Source organism: Megascapheus bottae, chromosome 1 (assembly GCF_031878675.1).
Source record: "Megascapheus bottae isolate mThoBot1 chromosome 1, mThoBot2.hap1, whole genome shotgun sequence".
Taxonomy (NCBI): Eukaryota; Metazoa; Chordata; class Mammalia; order Rodentia; family Geomyidae; genus Megascapheus; species Megascapheus bottae.
The window spans coordinates 59,933,566-59,944,405 of record NC_143509.1 but is presented as its reverse complement, the minus strand read 5'-3'; the positions used below and the strand labels follow the sequence as shown (position 1 = coordinate 59,944,405).

At 37.7% G+C, this 10,840-nt stretch overlaps 1 long non-coding RNA gene across 1 annotated transcript; it reads right to left on the bottom strand.

The window, feature by feature from the left end:
• Nucleotides 1-7,290: 7,290 nt before the first annotated feature.
• LOC150069304 (uncharacterized) lies at nt 7,291-10,502 on the bottom strand. Its single transcript, XR_016535370.1, has 4 exons — nt 10,348-10,502; nt 9,672-10,212; nt 8,351-8,488; nt 7,291-7,754 (listed from the first exon to the last, which is right to left on the bottom strand). It is a non-coding gene; the product is annotated as an uncharacterized LOC150069304 (long non-coding RNA).
• Between the last annotated feature and the right edge of the window lie 338 nt (nt 10,503-10,840).

Sequence of the window (10,840 nt, the reverse complement as noted above, 5' to 3'; positions counted from 1 at the left end):
AACTGATCTTCAAAAGAAAGGGACTTATCTATTTTCTGAAGTTTTGTGTAGAAGAATTTCTGGTATAAGTAATATACTAAAATAGTATAATACAATATTGCTTTAATTGCTAAATATCCAGAATAGTTGAGACAAAAATGATGAAATGCTGAGTTGAACTGAATAAGCAGACATACCCAAATCAAAACCGACCAATGATATTTTATGCAGACTCCATTTAACTAATGGAGATTGCTTTATAAAACTGTACTAGGCACTAATAACTAATGAACTGTGCAACGTGTGGGTAAAGAAGAGGGAGAAAATAGAGAAAAGAGACAGAAGAGGTGACATTGTCTCAAAACTTATGCCTTATGAAACAATAGCCCCTTAATAATACAATCCCTTTATAATAACAATACAATTATGTTTTTTAAAGTGTACCAGGGTGCACTAAGTACTAAGATTCATTATTTCTGAAGAACAGTAGTAGTCAAGTATCTGTGGCCAATGTTTAAACTTCTTTTCAATTTTTTTCATCATTCTTTTCATTGGTTGATGAGTTTCTTTGTTTTTGTTTGAAGTTTGGAGTAGCTTTAAGGGAGGTAGAATGGTATATAGACCCATAAAGAATAAAAAAGAAAAGCTGAATGATCATCTGCATGCCATCCATTTGTCTCCATATTTGTTAGGGTGCGTGGATTCATGAGACTCTGAAAGCAATATTAGAGTAAATAAATTGACATAAGAAGTGCACTGAGAAGAGGAGCATCTAAACACCACATAGCTACCTTGTGTCTAGATGATCTAGGGAAATAGAGAATGGGAAAGAAGTCTTTCCCATTTTCCAACTCTGCCATGAACAGGGCTTTCATGCCAGCACATGCATCAAACAAAGATCCTCAAGAGCTCTGGGCCAGGAGACTTACACAGGAAGGGACAGCATCGAATTGTTCATGAACACACACAGTCAGACAGGTTTCTTGAAACAATGAGGAGACATTTTTGAGAAGGAAGGAGAGCTGTGAGAGCAGGGAGTGCTAAGGGTACACTGAGCCTAAAATCTTCCATAGTCACTGTCATAGAGTATGATGAAAACCTTGGCGAATTAGGTGTCAGGTTTACAGCTAGAAAAAAGTCATACTTGAGCTGAGCGCAAGGGTTCATGCCTGTCATCCTAGCTACTCAGGAGGCTGAGATCTGAGGATCACCATTTAAAGCCAGCCCAGGCAATACAAAGCCAAGAGACTCTTATCTCCAATTAATCACTAGAAAACTGGAAGTGGCTCAAGGGATAGGGCAGTAGTCTTGAGCTGAAGAGCTCAGGGACAATGTCCAGGCATATATGTTGTTGGAGGGAAGTGTGTGTGTGTGTGTGTGTGTGTGTGTGTGTGTGTGTGTGTGTGTGTGTGTCCTAGTGTTTGAACTCTGGACCTAAGGGCGATTCCTGGGCTTCTTTTTGCTTAAGTATAGTGTTCTACCACTTGAGCCCCAGCTCCACTTGTGGCTCTTTTAGAAGTTCATTGGAGATAAGAGTCTCAAAGACCTTACTGCTTGGGCTGGCTATAAACCATGATCCTCAGATCTCAGCCTTCTAAGTAGCTAGGATTATAGACTTGAGCCACTGGTGGGAATTTAATCCCCTAGGCCAAACTCTGGGCCCAAAAGCAATTTTTTAATATAAGAAGGGCAGACAGGAGGAAAGTGTTTGAGAGAGTAATAAAATTGGACTTGATCAAAGTACAATTAAGTGCATATATAGAAATATCACAATAAAATTCCTTTGCATAATTAACACATGCTGGTTTTTTAAAAAATTAATTAATCAGAAAAAGTAAAACCACCAGACCAATCATAATCTGGCTTACACTGTCCAAGGACATAAGAAATAAATTCTGAGAAATTACATAATCAGAAAACCTTAATCTTTTGATAACTGCTATCTGCTAATGACTACTGCCTTTTAGAAAAGCATACATGCAAAACATAAATAAATAAATGAATAAAAGTATACATGCAAACTGAGTAGGAACACTGAGTGAGGTTCACAGTTAGTGCATGTCACAGTTGAAGAAAACACTAAGTTTGAGGCTATGTGCCTGTGTTCTTTCATACGTGGAAGTGAGACCTAAAATATAAACATAGTGTCATATTTAAGAAACCATTCTCTAATCCAAGTTTCTGAAAAAACTAGATCTATATTTTTCTTCTAAGAGTTTTATATCTCTGGCTTGACTATTTATTTCTTGGTTCCTTTGTGTTACTTTATGCATAACATGTAAGATAGGATTACTATTTCCTTATTTTGTATGCAATGTCTGCTTCTCTCATAGTCCTTGCACCATTTGCTCGACTATTCTTTTCCTATTGAACATGTGGGCATCATGTCAAAAGAAAAAAATGACCATATGTATGGACATACGTATACTTTCTGGATCTACAAATTATATTCCATTTATCTGCATATCTGTCTTCCTGCCAGAATCACACTGTCATTTTCTTTCTTTGATTCTGAGTGTGGGACAACGGGCCTTGCATACACTGGGAAAACACGACAGCCCAGCTCCTGCCTGACTTGATTTCTCCAGCGTTGAGGTCAGGAAATGTGAATCCTCCCACTCTGTAGAGATTGTCTTGGCTACTGTAAAATTTGGACATGAATCATGGAAATCACCTTCTTCCTTTCTGCCCCAAATCCTAAACAGCTGGATGTGAGATAGTATCTTCTCTTCTAAAACCAGTGAAGGAAGTGCTGGCATCTTAGCAATTTCTCATCTTTGAAGCCACAAATGTAAGGTGCATGTCCTTATTTGTTTTAATTGTTTGGACATAGGGTTTGGACTCAGGACATATGAGCTGTCCCTGAGCTCTTTGACTCAAGGCTAGCACTCTACCACTTTGAGCCACAGCTCCACTTCTGGTTTTTTGGTGGTTAATTGGAGGTAACAGTCACCTAGACTTTCCTGTTTGGGCTAGTTTTGAACAGAGATCCTCAGAACTCAGCCTCCCGCATAGTTAGGATGATAGACGTGCACCACTAGCACCAAGCTGTGAGGCACATCTCAATTTACTTAGTTCTTTCACATCCACAGGAAATAGAAGCCTTGCACAAAAATAAGAGAGACTAAACAGCTTGGTACTGGCACAAGAACAGGCCTGAGGACCAATGGAATAGAACTGAAGACCCAGAAATCAACCTACAGATCTATGGCCACATAATCTTGATAAGGGAGCCAAAAAAAATAGAATGGAAGAAAAACAGCCTCTTCAACAAGTGGTGCTGGCAGAACTGGTTAAGAACCTGCAGAAAACTAAAGTTGGATCCTTCTACGTCACCCTGCACTAGAATTAACTCCAAATGGATCAAAGACATCGAGGTAAAAGCAGATACACTGAAAACTTTACAAGAAGGAATAGGAGATACACAGGTCTCCTTGGCACAGGTTGAACCTTTCTTAATAAAGACCCAGAAACACAACAAATCGAAGAAAGTCTGGATAAGTGGGACTGCATTAAACTGCAGAGCTTCTGTATGGCAAAAGACATAGCTAGCAAGCTAAATAGAAAGCCCACAGAGAGGGATAAGATCTTCACTAACCATACAACAGACAAAGGCCTCATATCTAAAATATATCAACAGCTCAGAAAATTGAATCACTCCATATGATACAAACATCAATGTTAATAAATTCTTTAATAAAAAATTTGAATCACTCCAAAACTAATTTCCAAAGAAACAACCATCCCATTAAAAGATGAGCCAAAGACTTAAAGAGAGACTTCTCTAAAGAAGAAATAAGAATGGCCATAAAAGAAATGCAAATAAAACAGCTCTGAGATTCCACCTCACTCCAGTTAGAATGGCCAGGATCAAGAAATGTAATAACAACAGATGCTGGAGGGGATGTGGCCAGGAGGGATCACTACTATACTGTTGGTGGGAGTGCAAACTCGTTCAACCACTATGGAAAGCAGTGTGGCAGTTCCTCAAAAGACTAAACATAGAGCTCCCCTATGACCCAGCAATTCCACTACTTGGCATTTATCCAATAGATCAGAAACAAGGGCATACTAAATCCATTAGCACAAGGATGTTCATTGCAGCACTATTTACCATAGCAAAGATATGGAACCAACCCAGATGCCTCTCAGTTGATGAATGGAACCAACCCAGATGCCTCTCAGTTGATGAGTGAATCAACAAGATGTGGTATTTATACACAATGGAATTCTATGCTGCTGTCAGAAAGAACAACATCACCCCATTTATAAGGAAATGGAAATACTTAGAAAAAATCCTATTAAGTGAAGTAAGCCAGACTCAAGGGAACATAGGCTCAATAGTCTCCCTCATTTGTCAGAATCAATAGAAACCTTGGGCTCTCCTAGCAGAGATTTACAATGGAACAAAATCTAGAGACATTAGGCCAAATAGTACAACACTAAATGTAAGGACCTCCAGGATAAGGAAACAAAAGCCATATAATGAGTGACTGTTGTCCTTAATGTACTATGTTATCTCTCATCTTTTTTGCCATCCTTTGGTTATCTCATATTGTTATAATATTTCACCTTGTTATCTGATATATTTTATATGTGCTTAATTGGTTATTTGAAATTGGATTGGGAAGGGGGGAAATCAAGATTAGCGGGGGGGGGGGGGAGGGAGGGGGGGAGGGAAATGGGGACCATGTCATGAGAAAGGGTATCAATGTTTGTGAAGTTATGCACCTTCCATCTGGTGAATATAATGTAACCCTTCTATTAATCACAATAAAAATTATAAAAAAAAAAGAAAGCCCACAGAGAGGGATAAGATCTTCACTAACCATACAACAGACAAAGGCCTCATATCTAAAATATATCAACAGCTCAGAAAATTGAATCTCTCCATATGATACAAACATCAATGTTAATAAATTCTTTAATAAAAAATTTGAATCACTCCAAAACTAATTTCCAAAGAAACAACCATCCCATTAAAAGATGAGCCAAAGACTTAAAGAGAGACTTCTCTAAATAAAAATAAGAATGGCCATAAAAGAAATGCAAATAAAACAGCTCTGAGATTCCACCTCACTCCAGTTAGAATGGCTAAAATCAAGAAATGTAATAACAACAGATGTAATAACAACCACTATGGAAAGCAGTATGGCAGTTCCTCAAAAGACTAAACATAGAACTCCCCTATGACTCAGCAATTCCACTACTTGGCATTTACCCAATCATTCAGAAACAAGGGCATATTAAATTCACTAGCACAATGATGTTCATTGCAGCACTATTTACCATAGCAAAGATATGGAACCAACCCAGATGCTCTCAGTTGATGAGTGGATCAACAAGATGTGGTATTTATACACAATGGAATTCTATGCTGCCATCAGAAAGAATGACATCACCCCATTTATAAGGAAATGAAAAGACTTAGAAAAAATCATATTAAGTGAAGTAAGCCAGACTCAAAGGAACATAGGCTCAATGGTTTCCCTCATTTGTCATAATCAGTAGAAACCTTGGACTCTCCTAGCAGAGGTTTACAATAGAGCAAAACCTAGATACATAGCCATATAGGATGACCCTAAATGAAAGGACCTCCAGGATATAGAAACAAGAGCCATATAATATGTGATTGTTGTTCTTAATGTACTATGTTATTTCTCATCTCTTTCGGTGTTCCTTGGTTATCTCATATTGTTACAGTATCTTATCTTGTTATCTGATATATTGTATATATGTTTATTTGAAATAGGATAGGGAAGGGGGAAAACAAGATGAGGGGAGAGGGTGGTGGAGAGAAATGGGGACAAAAACATGAGAAGGGGTAGCAATATTGATTAAGTAATGTACCTTCTACCTGGTGAATATAATGTAACCCTTCTATTAATTATAATAAAAAAATATATTTAAAAAAAGAAAGAAGAGAAACTAGAACACTGGAGGTAAGAAATGCTGAAAAGTCTTTCCAATCTCTATAGAGACAGGCTAGTTCACTATTTCCTGACAGCAACTCCATTATATTGAGTTTGGTCTTGTTCTGTAATCAAATGACCAACTAGGAAAACACTAAGTACTAAGACTTTAAAAGCTCAAAAGAATTGGAGCCCTAGTGGGGAAGGTAAAATTTGAACTCTAGTCTTGCTGACTCCAGAATCTGTTTTCCTCATCACTACTTTTCAAGACTCCTTGAATTTAACCAGCTTCCAATGTACCTCTAAAAAGTCAAATTTCAGAGCAATAGAGTAACTGCTTACCTATCAAAGTGCACATCTGTCCCTTGAAAAAGTTTTTTTTTCATAAATGGCATTTTTAATTTTACATATGACTCTCTAACCTTGCTTAGTCTTGCTTCTTATCTCTAGCCCCTGAAAGTTTCCCTTTTCATGGATTTTCTATACTTAGTAGTTGAAGCTTTGATTCTTCACATACTGAGCATTATGGGGGAAATTGTCCCTGTATTCCTGAATATTATGTTTCTATTAATAGATTCAGAACCATGTGGTTTTTAAGAATAGCAAGAGTTTATGGTACCTCTCATTTTGCTCTGAAAAAAAAATTATGGACATTTGCAAATCACAGCTCCCTACCAATCAATAAGACAGTGTGGGGAAAAAGTAACTAAGAGCTGCACGGTTTCTTGCAGACAAATTTTCTTCTCTCCTTTCTTACTAACAGTGGGACATCTTTTCTAACTGCAAATAACCCTGGAGAGATAAAGACCAGAGAGGAGGGGCTGAAACTGAAGATGGTATATTTTTAGCAATTTTGATTAAATTATGGAGATGTGAAGTTGATAATTTATTGAAGGGGAACAGGGAAGTCTATGTAAATGTTTGCAGATGAATAATTAATGTGACTTTCCGACATCACTAGGCCTTTAATTAAAGCCACTATAAAACAAAGCAAGACCCATAGAGCACAATTATTATTGCAACTAATTGTAACTTTCCTACCCTAAGTAGCATTTGAAAGTCCATGCTTAATTTGCATCTTTAAAAGGAAGATAGACCATACCTAGGGCAACAGTTGCTTTATATTCCAGCTTAACTACTTCCCTCCAGACCAAAAAAAAATCTATTCATATATTAATGATTTTCCTTCTACTAAAAAAAGTTAAGTCATAAGTTTGGGTAATATTTGCTGGGTTTTAAATATATATGAGGCATTGATTTATATATAAATATTTTATATATTATACATTATGTGTTTTATTATATATTATATTTATTATATATATGTTTCCATGCTGCCAATATATATGTGCTTTTCAATGATAGATATTCAATGTTTCTAACTTTTACTAGTCCCTAACTTGTTTCATCTTTTCTTATTGCAACATCTGATTATTCGCCAAAGCATAGAGAGAGACAATCATCATTATTTATTTTTGACTCACTTTTCATCCTCATAGTTCCATTTTTCAGCCATTTGGTTCTCTCTTATTCTTTTCTATTTCTTTCACTTCTATTTTTATGTTTATTTCCCTCTGTGTTAACATGAAATTTAAGAGCATTCATTGCTTTCTATTCAAGTTTTCTAGATATTTTCTAAAGACTTTGGTGATCGTGAAATTCTATGTTTCTTCTTGTTATTTGGAATTAACGTCCTTCTCTTCTGTCTTTCTCTTCATTTGGGGACAGATTCCCTAATGCTAGCAAACAGATGTATCTGCCACAGCTCCTGTAGTGTGGGCTCTGTGTCTCATTTCTCTTCCTGTCTCTTGTGTCTGTCTCATAGGGCTAGGTGCAAATAATAGGCCCCAAAGAATAGTTAACCTGAAATAAATAGATGAATAATTCATTGTAAAAATAGAACATCTAAGATTATTTATTCATCCAACTAATCAACATGATCACTTCTGAGAAAGACATGAAATTAAGAATAGAAGGTAGCATAAATACAACCAAGAAACAATTCTAACACATTTTAAGGGACATTTTCACAAAGCAAACTGTCTTATTGGGAATCCCACCTGGCAGGACTGGTCAAGAGAATGGTATGGATAGTTGTAGGTAATAGTTGTAAGTGACTGGGAGACAGAGATAGGAGAATCATGGTTGGGAGATAGCTTAGGCTAAAGGCAAGAACTTAAAAGTCAGCAGGACACAGTGCTAAGTGCCTGTAATTTGAATCATACAGAAGGTCTAGAAAGGAAGATCTCACTTCGAGGCCAGCTGGAGGATAGCCTGAAACCCTATGTGAAAAATAAAGCAAAACAGGCTGAAAATGTGGTTCAAGTGGCAGAGTACCTCGAACTATCATCAGACTCTGAGTTTAAACCGTGGTACTATCAACAAACAAACAAAATGGTCCTATAAACTGCCAAATACAGATGAGTGGAAGCAAACTACTTAGCTGTGTGAAGCCATACCTCTTATTTTCTGGGAAAAGGAGAGAAGCATCTTTCTGTCTCATGTGGAGGATGCTCGTGTCTTCCAAGAATGCAATGCCCACAGTATTAGAGCTAGGAGTGGGAGCAATGAAGAGAAGCCACTGGGAGCAAGGAAAACTGCGCAGAGGAGGATGAAAGGAACAAGCCTATTGACCCCACAGGCAGATAGGTGAGCAAAAGCAGAAAATCCGAGAAAAAAGCAGCTCTATTTTTTTTTGCCAGTCCTAGGCTAAAGCTCAGGGCCTGAGCACTGTCCTTGGATTTTTCTCAAGGCTAGAACTCTACCACTTGAGCCTCAGCACCACTTCTGGCTTTTTCTAAGTATGTGGTACCAAAGAATTGAACCTGGATCTTCGTGCATGCTAGGCAAGCACTCTACCACTAGGACAAACTCCCAGCCCCATGGCAGCTCTATTTTTAACACCACATAAAAGAAGAGGCCCTGGGGCCGGGAGTTTGGCCTAGTGGTTAAAGTGCTTGCCTAGCATGCATGAAAACCCAGGTTTGATTCCTCCGGAAGTGGTGCTGAGGCTCAGGTGGTAGAGCTCTAGCCTTGAGAAAGTCCAAGGACAGTGCTCAGGCCCTGAGCCCAAGCCCAGGACTGGCAAAAAAAAAAAAAAAAGAAGAGGCCCTGAAATACTGAAAGTAAGTTTTCCACCACCCGCCTCATTATGAAGTTAGGAAACACTAATGCCACTTTAAAATAAGCTAAAGAAAAAGCTCAAAGAAAATGGTTGTTTTAAAGTGATGATAGAAAGTTATATTGATCTATCTCTGTGGCTGTCTTTCCTCTCCCTCTCTCACACATGCAAACATGCATGCACACACATGCATGCACGCACACATGCATGCACGCATGCACCACCAAATTAGAGCTCATGCTCAGATCTGAGAATGTGTAATCTTTCTTTAAACCAAGGCCTTCCCCTCCACAGTAAGAACCATATAGCCATGAACTATGAAAGCACTTGTGTAAAATAATAGATACATTGTTTCTTAAAGAGTTAAAAAGTGAGCAAAAAAAAAAGGGTCAGAATCAGAAAAAAAAACCCACTCAGAGGGCTCCTCTGCCCCACTCAGTTTCCTTTGACACGGTCTAGATGACCTTCCCACTTTCCAAAGGCAGCTAGCATTCCAGAATCATGAAGACTGTGAGGTCTAACCTCACAGTCTTATATGAGGGCTTATGTGCTTAACAAGTTAGGTTCTACCTGAGATTCCTGGATCAGAGACAAAGCATTTGATTACTTACAAGAGCAGCAGTTAAGGCTCACAAGAGCTCATCTCCTCCAAGACTCACCATGAGAGCTGGAGGGTCAGGTGCCACTCCCTGCCGTTGGTGGTGTTTTCTTAAACTCTGTGAGAAACAGTCTGACATTGCACCAAGATAAGTCTTCATTTTAACGATGACTTCAAAAATTATAAAACAAGGTTTTCTGACACAGAAATTATGCCTTATATTCTCAAGAATAACATAGTATCTAACACAGAATTGAATGTTCATTTCAGAAATAAAGAAAACAAGTAATAAATGTCAATAAAAAAATACCATAAGAAAATTGTGCTGCAATCTAACACGATTTCCTTTACTAAACTTAACGCATTATTAAAGTTTAATTTATATCAGCAAATTTTTTAAACTAATGGCAAATGCATTTTTCCCCAATTTTCCCTTGAAATGATACTCCAAACCTCATAGCAGAACTATTGCTTCATGAGTCTTTGCTGCTCTCTAGTGGAAGAAATGTTCAACACAGCTCAAAGTTTAGACATTTTCTTTTTGCAAAGGATTTGGTCAGGATTCATAAATTTCTTTGTTGAATGGCAACTCCTTTGTACAACTATGTAAAGATAATTTTAAAAAATAATTACTAAGTACCAAGAAGAAACCAAGGACAACATTCCATGTACTATTAATAATAAGGTTCAGAAACTCCGTGGTGTCTTCAGAGAGAAAGGCTACTGAACTACACAACCTGATCCTGTGGAGATTCTTCTTTCTCCTTCAGGGCAAGTCTTGCACTCCACTCATTTGCCTCCCATTAGGCTTTGGAGAGACAAAGGCAAATATCTCAGCAAGCACCACTTCCATGCTGCCTCTTCCTGAAATGGAGAGCCTGAAGGTCCTGAATTGCACTATTAAGATGAAACTCAAAAGGAAGAGAAGGAAGCATTAATACCTGGCCTCTGCCACCACCAACCGGCACCAGGTATAAATTCTGCACTTGATAGGTATTCCATTTGCTATCTGTTCCATAAGACCCTGCGCTTCTCAGAACAGTTTTTTCTCACTGAGACAGACAGATAGATGGTAGATGATAGATAGATAGATAGATAGATAGATAGATAGATAGATAGATAGATACATACATACATACATACATACATACATACATACATACATACATACATACATACATAGATACATAAACCATCTCTCCTTGTAAGGAAGGTATCATTAAGAGTAGG